This window comes from Sphaerodactylus townsendi, linkage group LG01, assembly GCF_021028975.2.
Source record: "Sphaerodactylus townsendi isolate TG3544 linkage group LG01, MPM_Stown_v2.3, whole genome shotgun sequence".
Classification (NCBI taxonomy): Eukaryota; Metazoa; Chordata; class Lepidosauria; order Squamata; family Sphaerodactylidae; genus Sphaerodactylus; species Sphaerodactylus townsendi.
The window spans coordinates 59,402,171-59,424,543 of NC_059425.1; the positions used below are offsets into that span (position 1 = coordinate 59,402,171).

At 39.6% G+C, this 22,373-nt stretch overlaps 1 protein-coding gene across 5 annotated transcripts in view; it reads right to left on the reverse strand.

Annotated features, from left to right (window-relative positions):
* The window catches only part of ESRRG (estrogen related receptor gamma), a 578,835-nt gene that overhangs the window by 520,673 nt on the left and 35,789 nt on the right, over nucleotides 1–22,373 (reverse strand). Inside the window, exon 1 of one of the 5 annotated variants that reach the window (XM_048494930.1) lies at nucleotides 9,474–9,522. The exons of the other annotated variants lie outside the window; for them this stretch is intronic. The gene's annotated coding sequence lies outside the window, so the exon portion shown is untranslated. Of the gene's footprint in view, nucleotides 1–9,473; nucleotides 9,523–22,373 lie in introns of those variants that run through there. 5 annotated transcript variants of the gene reach the window in all.

A 22,373-nucleotide genomic window follows, 5' to 3' on the forward strand; every position in this document is an offset into this window, starting at 1 on the left:
GACTAAAACAAGAGAGGGAAAAGACTAGATTCTGGAAACTGGCAGCTAAACAGAGAAGAGCTTTGGTATCTTCCACTGTGAGGTAACAGGATCTGGGTTATAGATATGTTTGTCCAACATATCTATACCACAGATAATTAGGTTAGCGTAGTGAACTAGCCACATGCTTTGAAGTGTACATGCAGTTGGCATATTAATCTTTCTTTCTCCCGGTAGAATAAGCTCATCATAGCTTCACACATACTTGCAAGGTCATGACCTATACGTGTCCTCATTAACACATCATTTATGTTGGAATGGATATGCTGGAATTTTGTTACAAACGAAAGATGGTCAAACACAGAGTATCTTAGTAAACAAGCTGAAACACGAGGGTACAAAATGAGAAGTATTTCTCTACACTACCTGGAACACCTTATAAGCATTATTTAATAATCCTGGCTCTCAGTGCTCTTCGTACATGATCAACTGATGCACAAGAGATGTTCTATACACAGAGGGAGGGCAGAACATAGGCATACTGATTATGGGAGGACTATTTGCAGCCAAGACACATAGAATACTGAGTTCAGAGATTGACTGTCTGAATGACTCGCATCTACATGCTTAAAACTGTCAGTGGCAGAGCCATGGGCCTGTTCTTCCAATCCATACAGGAAACTTTGTGGGTGCCGCAAAGGTAGACGGTTTTCAAGCTATCACTTCCATTCCACCCACATACAACAAGATCCAGTGTAAGTTCTGCATATGAACCCTGTGATCCAGTTAAGCTTAGCCAGATAATTTCTGACCTTTACTGAACAATGCAATGATTCAACGAAGGATTCACATTTTTATTTAGGCTGGAGATGGATGTTAATTGTGCTCACCTGCCCCTGCCTGGGAGTTGAAGGTGGTTTGGAAACAATCCATTTACCATCTTACTCTGCATCTGGTCTCTGGGCACTCCATTTTCACTTACAATAAATTTGTATGCAGTTTTTCAATACCTGTTTTTAGTCATACCCTATTCAGTGCTACCGAACACAGCAGTAGAACTAGGCTGGCTGAACTAGTAATTTAGGAGGCTGACGAGGACAGCAGTGTTTCAGGGATGCCAATGAAAAAGCATGTGATCTGAAAGGTCTCCCCACAATCCCTCGTAATATCGCAGAGGATGCCGGCATGAAACTCTCAGATCATGTGCCTCTGCGACACTGTGCTACCACAAGCTGGAAAAATCTCTACAGCTGTCCAAGCAGCTGATCCTCCAATCAAGCAAATAATGCGGCAAGATTACAAAATAGAATGCTACGACAGCCCAACTCATTCTTACATCTAGAACATTCGTAAGGCATATGAGTCATCTTGGCACCAAAGAGCTCTTTGAAAATTAATTCTGTTTTCAGAGGTCTGAAATGGATCACTTTTTGCTCTTGTGAAAAAATACATAGCCTGTCAAACTCCTCTCAAGATTTCGAAAGATTAGAGTAACAAACGCATAGCCTCATCATCATACATGCCATTTTGAACAGCTCAGAATACTAATTCCTAATAAGATACTTAAAATCATTTTCTGTTTTAATTCAATAACTCACTGCAAACTGTGATGCTGATTGAGAAAAGCCAGCTCAAGGCTAATCCTACAGCAAAAAACTGAAATTAGGAAAACTAGGACCTTATCATTATTAATGTCCTTTATATGCATGGTGCTGTACCAAACTTAAAAACCCCCAAGATCATTGGCTTAAGGAATTTATAATTTACACTTGAACATATGCGTCACATGTGTAAACTACCAACTATACTAACTCAGGGTTATCTATATGCAGTGGCTCTTCATGGCTCAAAGAAGGGTATAAACACCATGTCAGGGTAAGAACACACATCTTACCATGACCTGCTTCTGAATATGCCAGTCATAGATGTGGGCGAAACATTAGGAGAAAAAACTATCAGACCTTGGCCACGCAGCTCAAAACAACCAATAAGTGTAAGCCTCTCAGATTGTTTAATTGGAAATGGTAGATTCACTTGGTACGTTCTGCCCTACTGCTGTGCTACACATTTCCTCCAATGTAAAATGATTCAGATGTGTCTCCAGCACTAATCGGAATGTCAGACCACTGGTCAACCAAATCAGTATTGTCTGCTTCGACATGCAAGCCACACAAGCAGACAAATGTATTTTATGGCATCTGCTACTTGATATTCTTTCAACTCGTCAGTCATTGGACCTAAGATCTGCTGCATGCAAAGCATGTACTGGACCAATGAGCCACAGCCCAAAAGGTGGCGGGATATAACAAGTGAAAAGACAGGCAAGGAAGACATCCATGCACCCTTTTCTAATATTAGCCCTTACAGGTATTTTGCATTCTATGCCATTTATACACCACAGTGTGGTGCTCTAGCAGGATAAAAAGGTGTGAGAGGATGTTGCCAACCTCTGAGTACCTACACAGGTAAAATCTGAAATTCTGCAGACTCTCCTTCCCTGTCACTCCTCTCTTCAAACTTCTATATGATCAAAATGGAATTGATTCAGAGCAGATTCTAAATTCCTAAAATGAAACTGTTGGATTTCATGGACAACTTGCATAAAGAGCAATTAATAGAACTTATTTTAAGGCTAGACCCAAGCCAAGTGAGTTGTAAGTCCTCCTTGGACTTACAGATAGTGAGGAAATAAGAACATGTCAAGTGCACCACTTTCTTTATTGTTTAAAGAGGTTAGGTGCAAGCTGCAATCCTAAACAAGTACTGTTGATAGTTACAACTGTAACTATATAACTGAAGCTAAAAGCTATAACTAATTTGAAACTGATATGAAAAAACTGAACACAATTGGACAAAAAAAGAACCTTATATGCATTCATTTTTCCAGTATCATTACAATGGAAAAATGTAGATTGGAAATCTTGGCATTACAAATAAATCAATGTCATCTAGAGTCTAGCACAAGGAAATTTTGGGTATTAATCCTTTTGAACTATATTTGTCAAAAGTCTCCCTTTTCCAACCAATTCAGAAACTGAGATAAGTTAATTGGGAGGTGGGTGGATTGTAGGATCACTTGAATTTTATCTTAGGTTGTTAATAGTATATGCCTAATTCAAAAGAAAGCTCGCTCCTATCCTATTTTAAATCTGACCCACTGAGTACAACCTGGCTAACAAACTTAGAAATTAAAATAAAAACTTTGGGTTTCTCATTGGAATTTTTTGAATATTTAAATGATGAGTATATCTTTAGGCTCCTTAGACAAAGAATCCTTGATGTGGAACAGCAAAAGTTTCAACCCTCACAACCAGCCGTTTGCTCTCCTGAATCGTTAAATTTAACCTTTTTGCATGGCAAGATGGCCCAATATTTTTTCAATCTTGACAATCCATCTCAACGCAGAGCATTTATGCTGGCTAGGCTTAACTCCTTCCCCTCTAAAGTAATGGAAGGACGATATCAAGGCATACCAATATCAGAGAGAAGGTGCCCATGCCCGTTAAATGAAGTGGATTCAATCCAGCATATTCTTTTTAAACTGGTCAGTTCTACTCTTTATTAGCACGTAGTATTTATATATTACTCCGCTGCTTAAAACAAAACTTAGCCTACACTGGCAACACACATAGTATTTTATTTACTAAATGATCGGTCCCCTGAAATAACTTTTAAGGTTGCAACTTTCTTAGCAAAAGTAATAAACAACAAATGCTACCAAAAACCTGAGCTTAGATAGTTATATAAGTTATAAAAAAACACGGGCTTATATGTGATTTTATGAAAAGATAACCATGAGCCGTTCCTGAATATAATGGATTTTAATAGTTTGACGCCAAACAATGTATCATATATCCGACGTTTTGTATATAATATTTTATTACAACCTGGATATTAGACTATTTTTGTACTTATGTACAGAATTATTGTCTGTAGAGATTTTAACTTATGCCTAATAAAGGTTTTGTTGTTGTTGTATATGCCTAATTGGTTACATTAGCATAGTGATATTATCCAATACACACAAATTTTTTATGCATGCCTTTGCATCTATTCTAAATAATATTTACAGGTCACAGTTTTCATTCCTATGTTGTATACTAACTTGCAGTCTTCAGTTAACATGAGATGTTGCCTAAATACAATATACAAGCTTCCTCTGTGCCCTGTATTTTATTCAGCTAAAGCTCACCGGCTGATTAAACAGTCAGTAAAAATATATGAATGAGTTGACTGTCTCTCTTACCTTGCAAACTTCAGCAGGGTCCTAAAGCCACTTTTAAAGGACTAGACATTTAAGGGCTTAGCTTGTCAGGTCTTGGCAAGAAGAAAAAACTGAATTTGTCTGTGTTTTAGCAGGAATCTAACCAGTTGTAGGAACAGCCTTTTACTTTCACTGAAATTGAACACAGAAACAAAAAGCTTATAATAGGTATGAGGAGTCAATGAAATTTTTGAGAGAGCTGCTTCTAAACACTGCAGAAGCTATGGTGAGCCAAGTTGCCCAAACTTCCTCCCACATGCAAACTCAAGATTTAATTTTCTGCAAGATTACCCACAATAATTACAAAGTTTCCGTAATTCATCCTTAAAAAGCTCGTGACTATGGGATCCATAACAATTGATCTTTTATCTTTTGTCCCCCTGTATACTGTGTATGTATCCATCGCATGCATAATACGGTTCACCAGCTGAGTATAAGCAATATCTTGCTAATTTCAAGACCTACCAAAGTAAGCCTTAACCAAATTAAGGCAACTAATAAAAACTCAGAGAACAGCCATTCTGCACTAAGGGCTCAAACATATAGAGCAACAAATATATAGCCAGTCCAAAGTTTGAACATTTGATGACCAACGTACAGTTTCTGAAAACTATATTAAATGCACATGCATAATAATGAGGCTGACATTCTTTAAAAATAGCTACTCATGTCTCAGCATTTACAGTCAGTTATAGGTTTATGGTGTCCATATTATTTTATTGAAATATCTATGCACAACTAGTGTTCTAATATTTAACAGTATACAACAAATAGCTGTGGCTAAGTAGTGAAGAAATCTGCTTTGCACATGGAAAAACCTAAGCTGAATTCTTATGATCTCCAGTGAAGAGATCAGGTCTGAGATCCTGGAGACTGTTGTTAGTCCAAGTAGACAATAGGCCATTTCTACATGGGTTTAATTGTCCAGGACTCAATGCTGTTGGGAAGCAGTTTTCCCCCCTACTTCTTTACAGCACCATGGTACGTTTGTGCACCTCCAAGGTTTTCCCTGCCTTTTCTTTAATTTTTCTCAAAACTGCTTTGCTCTGAAGTTTTGGGAAAGATCACAGTAAAGCTTGGATGGCTGCTGTGTAGCTGGGGATTTTACCACCTCTAAGGCAGCCTTTTCTTTGAGCCTGTCCCTGCGGCAGCCATTTTCTCCCCTGATATTGGGAGAATATTTATTTTAAAAATAATGTGGCCATTGCTGGGAGACTGGAGCAGGGGAACTTGCCCTATGAAAGCCTCATTGTTGCTGTAATTTATCTGGAGCTGCACCAGCAACAGGAGAATCACACAAATCCCTCTTGGTGTAGAAAGCATATAATGAATCTGATTGACCTGTGATTTTGCTCACTGTAAGGAAGCTTCTTGTGCTAAAAGAACAGTGACAGAGCATCTTGTTTGCACACAGAAGGTCCTGGGTTCAGTCTCTAGTTCAAAGGACCTTGAGTAGCTGGAAGGATCTTTATCTGTCCAAGACCTTGGAAAACTGCTGCAATTCTGGGTAGATCATATATGTGGACTACTGGTCTGACCTGGTAAAATACAGCTTCACATAGATACTACTTACAGTAAACGAAACATTCCTATAATGGGCAATGCCATACAACTGTGAACACTGCAAGGAAACTGGGATTGATTCTGACTTCTCTGGATCACAGACAGTGTAGATCCTTGAAAATCGATGAATGGGATGGAAAAAATTTTAAAAAATGCATAAAGCTCCAACAAACATATCAAGCAAGCAGAACAAAAAATTATGAAATAACCGGAGTTCCTATGCTACCTTCAAACTGGAACAAACTCAAAAGACTATGCCAGTGACAGGAAATCTGCAAATATTAGGGAGACGTTCAGAACTTTTCTGGAGAAAAATTGGGAAGCTTCTTCTTCCCACCTGTAAAGGTTTTGAGTTAATAATGGAGTTTGCTGAAAACCAGCTGTCCCACCAGGAAACAGGAATCAAGGCCTAATGCCAAGGAGGTTGCCTGTGGCCATCTCACTGCAAGGTTCCATTCAATTAATACCAGCGATATGTGTTCTGAATGTATATATCAAATATAAACCTATAAAGTTGCCTTTCAGGACTGGATTAAAAGTTAATAACTGCTAATATAAAAAAGTTCAATCCAAAGTGTGTGTGTGTGGGGGGGGGAGATCCGTAGTTACTAGACATGGGGCTGCCACGCATTCAGAAGTTTAGACATTTAGCAGCACAGCTGCTGAGAAAGCAAAGAGAAAACCCAATGGCTGGCGAAAAGCCCCATTGAGGTTGACAAAAGAGACTGTTTCCCGGCTGAAAGGGCACTGGAAGCAAACTAGTCAGTTCTGCACTGGGAATACCCCTGGAATATCCCCACTCATGTTGGCGCAGGCTCCTCCACTGGCTATGCAGCAGCTTTTGGTTTGGGGCATTGTCGCACAGCACCCTGCTGCTGGCATAACAGCACCACTAGCAGCATAATTGCCCCTTAGGCTGCTGGAGTGAGCACCTGCATCAGCTCAATCCTGTGCCACTTCTAAGGCTCTGTCCCCATCCCTTGCATTCTAAGCATCATTACTCTTAGCTTTATGGTTAAAGTAATCAGGTAATGATTTTGTTCATCCAAATACATCCAAATAACAAAAGTTATGCTTTCCAATTCATCTTGGAATTATTTCAATCAGAAGGGCAATGATTCTAAAGTCTTAGTCTACTCATGTGAAACTATCTTACAGAACTGTAGCCATAGCCTAAAATTACAGGACAGCTTTAGTTTTTACTGTTAAATGATTCCATAAATATTTTATAATTGCAAGTCTTATCTTGTCAGCCAAGGAATGGATGGAAGCAACTAATAAGACAAAGTAAGATACTAGTTAAATACAGCAGCTTTAGAAAAGTATATTATGTATGGAAAGAGGTTTATTGTTAAACTTTACATGTGACAGTCAGAAGTTGCCAAAGAAGGGCGGGAAATCTTGAAACATGACACACCAAAGGCTCAAATGATCTGCATATGCACATCAGACCATAACTGACACCATGGATCATCAGTTTAAAAAGTTTGGGCCCATGAAGTCATTCTCACCTTTGTTTTACAGTCTAGCTTAACCTAAAAGCAACAAATGACAAAGTTTTTCTCTAGAACTATCCTGGAATCTTTAATGTCTTCTATCAAGTAAATGTTAAATGGATTACAATATTGTATCCTAGAGGAAAAAAGAGATCTAAATTTTATTATATAGATAGAATCAGTATGAAGTAATAAGTTCCAGTGATACCAGAGGAACTCGTTAACATATAAGGTTGTAGCCTAAGAGCCAATAGGTATACAAAATTAGGTTTAGACAAAACTGAGCAAGTATGAGACAGCATTTATTCATTAATATAAATGCTAGCAAATGCCCTGTGAAATATTACACACAAAAGGAAATATTTTCCTGACAGAACTTTGCCTCCTGAATAACATAATTTACAACACAATATTATGTCCAAGCCTAAAACATGACTGCACATATGCATGTATAAACACGTACTAGAGAATATGCCCAAGGACATCAGGAAAATAAAGGCCATCTCCACTCTGTAATGTAAAAATAACATCTACAGTTCTACATCAAAAATATGGATTTTGCAACCTTCATAAATTATGTAGATCCAGACAATTTATATAGGCATTATGTACAAGTTCTGCTGCATCTTTTTAATTCTTTGTATAATTTAATCTGATTTTAACTAATCATGAGGTAGAGAAGAACTGGGCACTAAAGCAGCACATTCTGGCTACTGCACATCTTGCCCACCAACCATTCTGAGATTTTTGCCAGAAACTAACCATATACGGTACTTTCAAATACCTTTAGCTATAAGGCAACTGTCAGACATAGGATACTGGCCTGGATCATAAACTAGTTAACTTGCTCAGTATGACTGTTTTTATGTTGTAATTGGTACTTAACATGCAATTAAAACAGAAACAATTGCTGAGAATTACACATGGTCCACTGATGAGTGAGGGGAGTACCTATGAACATGGTAAAAATGTGCAATTTAAAATGAACCTCAGAAATAAAAAAAATACTTTTCATAGTGAACACAAGCTGATACCATATCACATGACCCTTACTATAATTTCTATTAAAATCATTTCATGTCTGGTTGCTTCTGCTATCCTGGCTCATTTGTATTGTTTACAACAAGTCATTGCACTCAGCAGTTAGTGGTGGCTGAATCCATGGTTACCAGTTTTTACATTCACTAGTTAAATGGAATGCAGTTCTTCTGTGGGTTTCATGAAGAAAGCACTTAAGAAACCACAATGCAGCTATCAATCAGGCTAACCTAGGATAAATTAATCTTGTAAATATAGGTATTGTTGCATATTAAAAATTTATAGGAAGGGAACTGAAGGGGTTTTTTTATTAGTTGTAGCTGCAAGATGGGGCATGCTGAGATTTGACTTTGTTAAAGGAAAATTGGCTGCCTGATCCTAACACTTACTTGGAAGTAACTGAACTTAATTCCAAGTGTAAGGCTCCATTTGTAGGTTCACTCTGCCACATCAATACACACTACAGTGTCTTTTTAAGCTTTCCAGAAAAATAAAACTGTCCTGTATTGTGAAGAGTTGCGACCCCCCCCCCCATGTTAAAACAATTTACTTTTAACCAGGATGTGCTCAGCATATAAATACAGAATGTCTATGTACAGGTTTAATGAGACTGCAGTCCAAGAAAAGAAACTTAGGAAAGACAGTAAAATACAAAACAGACAGAACCGCACAGAATTCAATTAAGACAAAAGTATGCTTTTTCAATACATTAAGATGGCAAACTCCTATGTTTTAGTGTTAATTATGGAAGATATCGATGGATTGTATTTGCCTCGTTATTTACTGTTTGGAGTGGCTTGTGGAAAAATATCTATTGTTTACAATATGGATACAGTACACAATAAAAAAATTTCAAAAGAAAAAACCCAGAAAGGTTCTGTATAGCTTGAAAGGATCTATTCCACCAGCCACTTGAAAGCAACAAAGAGTTAAATCAAACATTTTACTAGCTCATCTACTGCAAAGTCACTGTATCAGAAGCCTGAATTGATTTGTTTCCTCAGAACGAATTGAAAATGAATGTAACAGAACGTCTGGGGAAAAAATCCCCACTGCACTGCTAATCGGATATTGTATAATAGTTGATTGCAGGTTTGCACTGTGCTATTGTTGCCTAAATCATACATACTTACAGGTTCTGGGTTCTTCCAAGAGTTTGGTGCAGTTTCAAGGACAAATGTCTTAAGGATGCCTTTTCTAACCATGCAGCAATGATCTTGGCTCTGATCTGATTACATGAGCAAAGGGCTAAATCTGACAATAAGAAAAGAGGAAACTTCCTGTGTAGAGAAGAAATCGAGGGGGTGGGGGGGAGAGTCTCAGGACTGAAAAGGCTGCTTAAGATTTTCTTCCTAATTGTAGCCACTGATGCCTGTTTGCAGCCCTGCAGAAAGAAACCTTTACTGAAAAACCAATGGCATCACATTTCAGAGAAGCTTGTGCCAGGCTGTGGAATGCATAGCCACCTATGACAACCAGTATGTAAAAATATAACTTTTAAATGAAAAACTGCTATTTTAGTTTTTTTAACAATTTGCCACCATTATGTAGTCCTTAGACAAGGCACAGAAGACCAGGGTTCCTGTGCCTTTAAAAATGCAGGAAAAGCATAGCTTGTCTCATTTTTGCATCGCTCCCTTTTCTATAGTACGTTAAGGGGTACAAGAAATCTTCCCCTCTTTATTACCCAACCCACAAGCTATATAGAGGAAATCTCTTAATATGCTTTGTTTTCATAATTTTGTCTAATATTTATATAAAGCTGTCTTCTAATATTCCTATCCTGACCATACTATTTGGAAGTCCTGCTAATTAAAACAAAACTTACAAACATTTTTACTCACAAGTAATCCTAATAAACTCAGTGGCTTTTTTCTCAGTAAATAAGTACAACTTCACTATGACAGAAGCACTACATAATTTGAAATGCTGAGTGCTTGATTCACACTTATTTCATGTCGCTTACTGTCAGCAGACATGTATCAGAGTTTTGCACATTGAATGTTGAATGTTAAACACTTAGAGAAAACTCGATTTCCAGCCTTAAACATAAGCAGGCAGTGTAGTGGTTAAAGGATCTGACTGGGACCAGAAAGACCACAGTTGAAACACTCCTTCTGGCAATAAGCTCAGTGGGTGATCTCGTACACCCCACTCCCCCCGTCACCATTGCAGGTTGCTGTTTCTTCCTATTTGTACCTTTATCTGTCAGAAATGTAGCAGGGCTCTCTTGGATGCTGGGTATAATCCCAAATAATTTCATCTCAATTGTTTGTGAACAGGATCTGTACAGCTAGAAATTCGTCTCCTATTGAAACAAGTATTAGAAGTAACACCAATGATTAACTTTCATTATTACTTTAAATTATTATTTCAATTGTTTTAAATTAGAAAAAAACTGAATCCAGTTTTTTGCATAATCTCTTCAAGGTAACCACAAATGAACCACTTAAGCATTGTTGGTTATTCTTTCTTTCGCTGATTTCTATCCCGCCCTTCTAATGCATGCCAGGGCAGGTTACAACAATCTAAAAATGCTTCCCACATTACAATAAAAACAGCATCATATACAGATAAAAATTCCTAAAAACATACTCAAAACTAAAACATACCTAAAACAAAACATAACCAAGACAAAAACATACCTAACGCGTACCCACCTCCTCCCTAACCCTCCCAGGTGCAGGTAGAGGACAAGTTTAGGAAAAGCACAGTGCGCTGGGAGTAGATGGCATCAGTCATTCAAACGTCTGGGTGAAAATGATGGTCTTAATCAGGCGCCAGAAGGTACATAGTGTTGGCGCCCATTGGACCTCTAGTGGAAGACCATTATATAAAGTGAGGGCTATTATAGAGAAAACCCTCTGTGAAGCCCCCACCCTCTCACCTCAGAGGGGGAAGAGATTGCCAACAGGCATCTCCCTCCCCCATGACGTCAACACCTGAACTGGTGTGTATGGTATAGCTAAGCCCTTAACAGAGTAGCGGGTGTGGTCCCAGGCCACATTTACCATTGCGGGGTCAGTAACCAACACCTTTATATTGAGCCCAGTAGTGAACTGGGGAGCCAGTGCAGATCCTTCAAAGTACCATCATAATATAGGCACGGCTAGTGGTATGGCAGAAGGCGCTCCCACAAGTAGTGTGGTCCCAGGCCATTTACGCCATTATGGGTCATAACCAACACCTTATATTGAGCCCAGTAGTGAACTGGGAGCCAGTGCAGATCCTTCAGTACCATCATAATATAGGCACGGCTGGGGTGCTAGCAGCTGAGCTGCAGCATGCTGCACCAGCTCCAGCTTCTGTACTGTCTTCAAGAGAAGCCCCATATAAAGGGCACTGCAATAGTCTAACTTGGAGGTTACCAGAGCTTGGGCAACTGTGACCAGGTCATTTTGGTCCAGAAATGAGCGGAGCTGGCGAACCAGCTAGAGACGTTGGTAGCCCTTCCCCAGCCACTACCACCACCTGCGTCTCCACAGCTGGATATCCAGGAGCTCCCCCCCCCCAATCTCTCACCCAATCCTTTTGGGCAAAAACTTCCCTTCTAGGTGAAGGTGATCCTCTATGGACTGGGTGTTAGAACTTGGCACAAACAGAACCTCCGCATTGTCAGGATTCAGCTTTAATTGATTCACTCCCATCCAGCACTCTAGCACCTGCACTGCTTCACCTGATGATGATGGAATTGTGAGGAACAGCTGGGTGCCATGGGTATATTGATGGAAGCCAACACCTAACCTCCTGATGACCTCCCCCAGTGGCTTCATATAGATGTTACATAGTGCAGGGGACAGCACCAAGCCCTGGGGAACTCCACCGGAGAACTCCCGGGGCTCAGAGCTTACATCGCCCACAAGTACCCTCTGGAACAACACACTGAGGTGGGAGGAGTGTTACCATACCACCCTGGCATAGCGGTGGGAGTGCTTAATCACAGGTATTCCTGCTTGCATACCAGCCTAAAGGGTGATACTGGTGTTGCAGAGATGGAGAGTCCATTCTCTGGCAATAGCCAGACCTACCTACAAGGAACTTCCAGGAATTTTTTTTTCTGTTCTCACACTCAGCTAGTTTGCCATAGCAGCAAATTTTCAGCTCCAGAGCCAAAAAAGAATATGTCCTCAACATGATACAGTAGCCCTGATGAATGAAACCTCATTTCCAGTCACAAGAAAATCTAACACGACATTGCCTCCCCTGATTATCTTAACCCAGATACTCCCTTCGGTATCTAACTTGTCCTGACCACCTTACAATGGTGGTCTATTATACAATGCACTCTATTAGTTCTCAAACAATCCATCCGGACACCTCCCAAAGATTGTCCTGACACCCCCAAAGATGGTTCTTCATCCTATAAATATCCTACCCTCCTAAGAGCCAGTCACCCAGTGCCACTGACACATTTCCATCTTTGTCACTTTGCTCAACGTGTTCCCCCCTGGAACAAAACGCTGGCCATTTCGTTCTGAATCATAGATCTTCTTCACATTGCATTATATTCCTCTCTGTGGATTTTCTTCCAAGAGCTGATTTTTGTATACATTTGTATTAAAGATTCCCTAGCCCAGTGGTGGTGAACCTTTGGCACTCCAGATGTTATGGACTACAATCCCCATCAGCCCCTGCTGGGGCTGATGGGAATTGTAGTCCATAACATCTGGAGTGCCAAAGGTTCGCCACCATGGCCCTAGCCAGTCTCTTGCAATATTAATAAGCAGTCTGCTCTGAGCTAATTTTTCCCACATTAAGAGACTGCATCTCCATCCTGGGTAACAGAAAAACCACTGTAAAACAGTGCCTCCCTTTCCCATCTCCCACAGATTGTCTAGCAAGATACCATGGTCAATGGTATTGAAGTCGGCCGAGAGGTCAAGGAGAACCAACATAGATGTATGACCCCCATTTCTCTCCCAGACAAGGTCATCCATCAGGGCCACCAAGGCAGTTTCACAGCTGAACAAACTCCCACCTGAATCTGGGTTGAAATGGATCTAGATAGTCCTTTTCTTCCAAGTGTGCCTGTAATTGAACCACCACCACCTTCTCCAGGATATTGCCCAAAAAGGGGATATTGGCCACTGGTCTATAATTTGGCATTGCCTCTGGGTCCAAGAAGGGCCGCTTCAGTAAGAAGGCAGACTACAGCCTCTTTCAAGGCTGATGGCACCACTCTCCCTCTCAGCAAGGCATTAATCAACTCCTGGACCCACATGTCCACTCCCTTCCAGGTAGCCTTAAGCTGCCACCATGGGTAAGAATCCAGGATACAGGCAGTGAGTTGGATTCCCACAAGCAACTTGTCCATATCCTCAGGTGCCAATAATTGAAACTGATCCCAGGAAAACCGACTAGGTGCTCTGGACACCCCCTAGGGTCACTCAACCTGCTGGAATCGATCTCTCTGTGAATGTGAGCAATTTTATCCTGAAAGTGCCTAGCAAATACTTCACAGCTGAGTGCCAGGGGAAAAGTCACCACTTTCCTAGTGGGTAAAAGCAGGCCATTTACCACCTGGAACAACTCAGCTGGATGCAAAGATTGCAGATAAAAAAGCCTTCTTCACCACGACCACCACTTGGTAGGCCTGATAATGAGCTCTTACCTGATAACGAGTTCTTACCTGGGCATCATTGTTCAATAGGCATAGCATACAAGTAGATTATGAAAATATTACTTTTCACTTCATAACTTTGCACCAGCTCCTTCAGAGCTCTGTTGACATTGCACATTTGAATGCAGAGACTTCTCATACAATATCTGGCATTGCACACAAAAAGGTAGATTTTGAAAACTGAAGAAACCAATCATTTGGAATACAATGTTTAGACTTTCATATAATAACATTCATAAATACTGAGATTGATTTTAAGTAACAATAATGTTTTCCAAACAAAACCCAAAGGCACTTATTATGGAGGCCTCATCTTCCAGTACTTACTTTGGTTGCACTAATATTCTTTAACATTTTCAATTTAACAAGGCTTATCAGAGACTTTCTCTGAACTGTTCTCTGAAAGTAGTAATACCTATGCTGAATTGTGTTCTCACCAAACAAGGCTGAGAAATTTATGATGAATATGTAGAGTGCACAGAAAGTTTATGACATAAAACAACCCTCGTGCAGAAATGGTCAAACAAAATTCTCCCATATTTTCTTGAGCATGAATCTTTTGCTAATCAGTCACTAAAAGCCCAATCCAGTTGCAGGGGGATGAGTCCTGGGAGTCGTGCAGGTCTGCACTGGCATGTTTGCCCACCCCACTGGCGTGAATGGCACCACTCATGGAGACAGCAAAGATGCTGGCGGTTGGGCATTCACAGCGCCCAAACTCAGAAGAGCCTGCAGTTGCGCCAGTGTAGCAGAGTAAGGCATGGGCCAGGGGCATTCCCAGGAGTGGAGGTGACTTTAGTTGGCTTCTACCAGACTTCCCTCTCCAGTCATAGACTTAGGCCAGCGAAAAGTATGGTGTAAGCCTGTTTGTTCTATATAGCTATTCAGACAGCAGGAGGGGTTTTGAATTTCTCTCCTTCACTGCCTAAAACTTTTGGAGACAGTGTTGTCTTCATTGTGCCGGCCCCAGCTGCCACATAGCTCCTTCCCCTCATGCATCTGCATTGGGTTGCCCATCTAACAAGAGAAATGAAACACAGAAGTTCTGTTGACTGGTCTTTCCTTGTATCCCTTAAGCATCAAATCCAACATCCTTCTATCCTGAGCACATACACAGTGGTGCTTCAGAGATCATGGAATGAGATCAGCTCCATTTTTCCCACAGGTTCCATTCATTACTACAGGACATAAGAAGAATTTCTTTCCAATACATTACACTGAGAAAGTATGCCACCATATTACAATTGCCTCATCACATATTTGTCATATTACACTGTGGTTTTTATCCAAGGATATCAGTGGAGTTCACATATGGAAATTTTGAGCAGAAAAGCAACGTTTTGGCCAAGGTTCAGCTGAAAAATCAGTGGCTGGATTTGTTTAGGACTCCCTGATGTAAATTCTACTTGTGTCCATTACGCTAAACATCTAATGCCATCAACTAAGACTGAATAGTAATTGCTATTTGTATTAATACACCACTGTCTAAACTTCAGAAATAAATATTCCTTTATTCTCACAGCAGATCTGCACCAAAACACACCATTCACATTGGTTTTATTTTACTACTGATTATTCTTCAATGTCACTCTTTTTCTTTTTTGCACATTTTCTGTTCATATATGTTTCCTCCTCCATAACTGTGTGTTGTTATTTAGGTCAAATAGTTACGAATCATGCTGACTACTACGCAGCACAAAAATGTCTATCTTGTAAGATTTAGAAGTGGCTGCAACTGAATGAGGACATAGGACTATTCCCCCAAACCCAAATATACTACAAATAAAATAGCATAATAGTGTCTGTTGTAGATCAAGGATGGTAGGTAGATATATTCTGGTGTTAGTTAATGAAAAGTGAATGAGCCATAGGAGGGCCATGGCAAAATATGAGAAATTGTAGTATGTCTGTATATGAAGGATATTGTTTGAAGAAGCATACCTGCTTCAAAGAGGGGCTAATTTTTGTCAGAGACAATCAGGGCAGGATAAAAGGTTGTAGACTTTGCAAGCCATTTGTGACATACTGTTACTAACCCTGCACAAAATGTGAACGAGAAGTGATGCACACAAGCTCTATCCAATTACTGTACCACACCCTCAAAATTTCTTCAAAATATTCAAATTCTGGTTTCAGAACATGATTATTGTACTTATTGGTCATCAGGAATACTGCCTCCTAAAACTATCGCCTAGACTCGTGCAAATTCTAAAATAATCCAGAAATAGTACCAACAATTACAACAATGGAAGTGATTAGAGACATTTATGTTGCTTGTCCTAATCAATGATCTTTTTAAATTCAGAGAAATCAATGGGTTTAGATTGGAGAAACTTTGCATAGGATTTCACTTTAATTCATATTCTTCACTCATGTTAACAAAAGGTGCCTGGTTATATACTACACTGACATTCCCCACTAACTAGGGAATATATTTTGAGTGATTAAGTGGAATTGTTCATACAAATTGCCAGCTTCAGCTTTTTGCTCATACAAAATAGCTTGGAAAACATATACCACATGTGTTTATTACAGCTACAGTTGCTATGAATATCTATAACTCTCCAACAATTTCTTTGATTTATGTTCAAAAACATACAGGGCATGAAATGATCGCTGCAACTTTACATTTTCCTCAAGAAGATTGTGGGTAGCAGATATATTCCAAAACATCATGCTCAATTCCTTGTTATGTCTCCTTCTTAAAATAAATGTATGATAATCAATTACATATGCGTCAAAGCAACTGCCACTAGATTCCCCATCAGAATGTATGTTTGAGAAAATAGAACCATTCTCTTACCCATATGTATTTGCAGCTTTTGTAATGATTTGTTTCTCCCTATTTTACTAAAGGAAATATAATGCTGTACTCTGTTAGTGTGTATGTTAAGTGCTGTCAAGTTGCTTTGGACTCATGGTGACCCTATGAAAAAATGTCTGCCAAAACAACCTATCATTAACAGCCTTGTTCAGGTCTTGCAAGAGTTGTAGCTTCCTTTGTAGAATTAATCAATCTCTTGTTGGGTCTTTCTCTTTTCCTACTGCCTTCAACATTTCATAGCATTATTTTCTTTTCCAATGAGTCTTGTCTTCTCATTATGTGACCACAGTACAGCAAACTCAGTTTAGTCATTTTAACTTCTAGGGACAGTTCACGATTTGATCTAGAACCCACTTTTTAAAAATGATCCACAATAGCCATATCCATCACTGCATAGTGTCTACATAGATTCCAAGCAGGGACGTCTCACAAAGGAGTTTTCATAGAGTGTCATTAAGGAACTATGTATCTACAAACAGCAACATGATTTAGAAGAAGTAGTAGAATTTGGATTTATACCCCACCTTTCTCTCCTGTAAGGAGACGCAAGGTGGCTTGCAAGCTCCTTTCCCTTCCTCTCCCCACAACATACACCTAGGGCCATGGTGGTGAACCTTTGGCACGCCAGATGTTATGAACTACAATTCCCATCAGCCCCTGCCAGCATGGCCAATTGGCCATGCTGGTAGGGGCTGATGGGAATTGTAGTTCATAACATCTGGAGTGCCAAAGGTTCGCCACCACTGACCTAGGGGCTTTCCGCACTGACAGAGTTGTACTGGTTTCTATCTAGGTTCACCTCAGTGTGTCCGCACTGCAACTGAGCTCAACGTTGTTTTGTCTCAGTTCCCCGCCCCCTCAGAACTGCGACATCCATGTCGCAGTTATGAACTGCACCTTTCTGCTGGAACAAGGTCGATACCGCTTCAAAGCTTCGAAGTGCGGATGCATCGAAACGACACCTCATCCGTTCAACCAATCAGGAGCCGCTTTTGTGGCATGGGCAGAACGGGAGAGTCGTAAACTGTAAAAACTGTTAAAAAAAGAACGCTCCCGTATCCCGTGGTAACACAAGCTCCAATCACAATCGAGGAGCGAAACAGGCACCAAGATGATCCCTCCCACTTAGCTCGGTTCCAGGGGGCCAAGTAAGTTGCTGTGCGGACAGCCTGGAATTGCCCCCCACTGAAGGGAACCGAGTTGACCTTAGCTCCCTTCTGTAGTGCGGAAAGCTCCCTAGTGAGGTAGGTGGGGTTATATGCCATTAAAGGTTAAATTGAATTGAATTGAATTGAGGTAGGTGGGGCTGAGACAATTCCGAAGAACAGTGACTAGCCCAAGGTCACCCAGCAGGAATGTAGGAATACAGAAACCAGATAAGCTTCCGCCACTCAGGTGGAGGAGAGAGGAATCAAACCGGGTTCTCCAGATTAGAATCCACCTAATCTTAACCACTACACCAATTCTAGACTGACATATCTCCTGTTCTGCCTTTGGAATCAACACTAATTCTACAACACTGTAAGGACCAGCATTGCTCTTGAAAAGAGTATCAGCCCCAATTCTAGCTATGAAGAAAATGTTCAAGCTTGGAATTTTGACTGACATTGAACACTGTGCAAATAGTAGCTAAGGACCAACACATTCTTCCCATTTCAAACAGCTTGTGTTTAGCTGCTTTTGACAATAGAACCTCAGAAAGTTTTTGACAGAAAGAACCTCAGAAGAAGCATTTGGGCCCTGGTGATAGAGAAACTTGATGTGGCTTTACTGAACTCTGTCTTAAATCATTTATCATATTTCTATTCTGGCCTTCCTCCAAACAGCTAAAGCCAACATTATTTTAGCAGCACAACAACCTTGTAAAGTAGGTTATATGGGCGAACAATTAATGATTGATTCCAACTGTATGGATCTATATGGAAAAGCAGGGAGGTGAATTCCTACTTCTCCAAGACATAACTCAGCTACCCTGGACTTGATCTCATTGGGAAAAGGTAGGCTAGAAATAAAACTAATGTTTACCCACAACAATGTATTGGCCTCCACAAAGGTTTCGCACACTGGTTTGCAGCAGCCTTTTCATTACCAGAGATAACACTGTTAACAGAGAAAAGTCTCCATGTGATAAGCAGCCCCCAAGGGACAATGCAAGCAACCCTCAAGGGACTATGTGATGCCTTGTTAGATCATGTTAAGAGTATGGCAGAAGAATGCCAGGTGCTGACATCCATGAATCGGAAGTATTCTTTCAACTCTCAGCCTAAACTTAGATACTGTTGCCAAGGAATTTTATATTTGTTTCCAGCCTCTGTTCCCTGAGAAATAGCCCCTGTTTTGAGCAAACATAATCTGAAAACTGCAGCATTAACAGTCTGCTCATCCTGACATTTGCTGTTGATTTATCTAGGTGACATATTGACATCATTTGAACCCTAAGCTTGGTTAACACAAAACCACCTGGACTAAAGCAGGTGTAATATCTGAGATGGGCCTCACCTCCCTCCCAACAGACACACATGCTTCCTCTCATGTTAGCAAAGCACCAGTTTTCACACTGCTCTCATAATGAAATCTTCAAGGAATGATGGAGTTAAACTGCATGAGCACCACAGATCTACTGTCCATGCAGCTCTGCTAGATGGCATCAACAGTTGTTCACCTATTTTCACAGCGAGAAATTACCAGGTACTCACAATACAGGAATAATCAGATGGAATCTAGGTCAAAATCAAAGGAAGTTTGCCCCCCTCCATTTGATGGCAGAAAAAATTCACATGCGAACATCATGGCCGTGCAGTGTAAAAACAAGGAACTTATTTGTTAGACATTCAAGACACCCTAATAAAGGTACAAATTGCTTTCCTCCTCTTTTTGAAAGGAAGTATTCCTTCAGTCTGTTTTTTTTTCAAAAGGCACTTAAAATCAATATAAAACTGCAATATTAGAAATTTTTTACAATCATTATTCAAACAGCTGACTTGAAACGGTCCCTTGTTCATGGCAAAATCTTCAGTTAGTTTTTCAAGTATGAGCAGTTCAGTTGAAAGATTCACCAACTGCCCCCTGGAGAAAACTGAAGATCTGCATTTAAATGGAGATATATTGTTTCCAAATGCGCACTACCTGGAAGGCGCATACTGTCATTGCTTCTTAGCAAGTGGATATAAAATTGCATTAGGTAAGTTTCATTGCTATAGTCCTTTTCATTTCATAGAACTGTGGTGAGTTTGTTATGATTTTGTATACTTAAAGAAGGGGGGGGGGGGTTTGCCCTAATAAGTTAAAATTAAATCCCTATACAGTGAGCAATCTCTTTTACAGAAAATGTTTAGGTATATCCAGGAAAGATCACAGTGGTCTGATTGGATACAAGCAGTGAAATAATTGAGATGTGCAGACCTAGAGTGATGGAGTATTAAACTTAGGGTACAATACAGTTAATTTGGAGTCATAAAAAAACTGTGTAAATTTTTTATCTTAGAGCTGACCCATATCATATCTTGTTTATTATTCACAAACAACAGGGTTTTTCCCCATTAATGTAATATTTGGCTTTCACACTCTGTCTAATTTATGCATTTTTGAAATGTACTCTTAAGCAAATTTAAAGTTAAACATACTACATCAATACAGCTGGTTATTAACATAGAAGATGCTTTCTCCATTTTTAAACCAAAGAGACTATGTTAGCTGTCCATAATACATGGTTAAAACCCTGGAGACTTTTAAAATCAAATGAATCCTGGTTGGCATATTGGAAAACCATTATCAGATCAGATGATTCCCCCTTTCCCTCATATTGTATATGAATGCAATGACAGGCATGTATTCTTTTGACTCACACATACAAAACAAAAACCTTGCAGAAAAGTTTTGCATAAGTATACTGTTAAGGCATATGTAATGTTCATAAAGAAAAAGACACTCACAGTTTCAAACACTCAGGCACTAGTCTAGGCAACCTCTTCCTAAATTTTGCTTGGGATGAAACATCCCTGTAAAACAAGGTTACTCAGAAAAGAGATCGTTCTTAGCAACGCCTTCAACAGGAGCTCTTCAGCTGTCTACTTAGTTTGTTATGCCTTATCTTACAGCACTGACATTCTAATGCTGATTCAAATTCTGGGCTCAAAATGAAAGCTGAAATATCTTTAAGATCACTTAATATTGAAATACTGCTCTGCAGTAATAAACGGTGCTAGGATGATAATGTAGATACAGTATTCTGTATGGGAATCTTTTAATTTTGGGATACACTGAAAATGCAATATAGTACAACATACACTTAAACTATTCCAATTATCTGCTTATTTTGATATCAAATATATTAAGCAGAATACCAACTTTTGCCTATTGAATATTTTACAAATTAAGTCTCCTTAAAGCTTACCAGACTCTAGTATCTATTTGAAAAAAAATATTCTCATGCTATTCTTTAAAAACATTCATGCCAATTTCACTTAGCCATTTCTCTAGATTCCACATACTATATACTGAAACCACATTTTACACAAGTCCTATATTATTATTAAATATGCATGAGGATAACCATGTGTGACAGTTGTAAAACTTACTTGAACATGCCAAGGTACGGCACAAATGGATGTGATCTTTTGCACCCATGTGTTACACACTGCAGTGATGTATGGCTTCATGCTAGTTCCAAGACAGAAGATACACTAACCAGCTCAAATTATGAGTATACTCAGTGTAGAAAAAAAAGACTAACTCAGACATTACACATAAGTGGGTACTGCAGATATATGAATCACATTCATTTCTAACACTGCAGTCCTTAAGAACACTTTCCTGGGAGTAAGCGCCACTGAATAGACATGAGTAGAATTCTGAGTAGATAGCTTAAGATTTTTCCTAAATCTTGTTTTTGAATGTAACATCTGAACTGAAAATGTGTCGGTCTCACAACTGTCATATGCATGCATCACCAATAGCAAATGCTTTGTGGCTCCAATTTTGACATTTTCTTAGATGTGGGGATTTGAAAGCAGGATAGATTGCTTCAGCACAACATTAGTTCAGTTCCTAACTACCTATTCCTCTGCACATTTACTTGAAAAGTTCAACCCACTGGTGCACAATGGGGCTTTTCCAGGAGATTGCAACCTCAGTCCTTTTAGACGGGGGTCACATATCTTAAATCACGATGTAGTATAAAATGCAGCACTCCATAAGTCATCCTTACACTTTTTTCCCCTGAGAAATAAGATTAGATGCCTAATACCTTGTCTATGACTACCTTCTTATCTTACACATCTTCCTATTAGCGCAAAGATGGATCACTGTTGCCTCAACATTGACTGTTAATCCATTGGACATTGAAATTTCTCTTATAGATTCATTTGCCTCGACAACTAATATCGCAACATTCTGTTTAAAGTTTATAATACCAACAACTGCATTGCTGAGGATAGAAGGAATTCACAATGTGAGTAATCAGAACACCTGACTTGTATCAGACTCCTGTTTTTTCCTTTTTCTTTAACCTTATGGAAGTAATTTCTCAAGTTGGCTTTGCTAGCTATGAGAAACGAACTCCATCACATTAATGAATCTACTGTTTCAGTA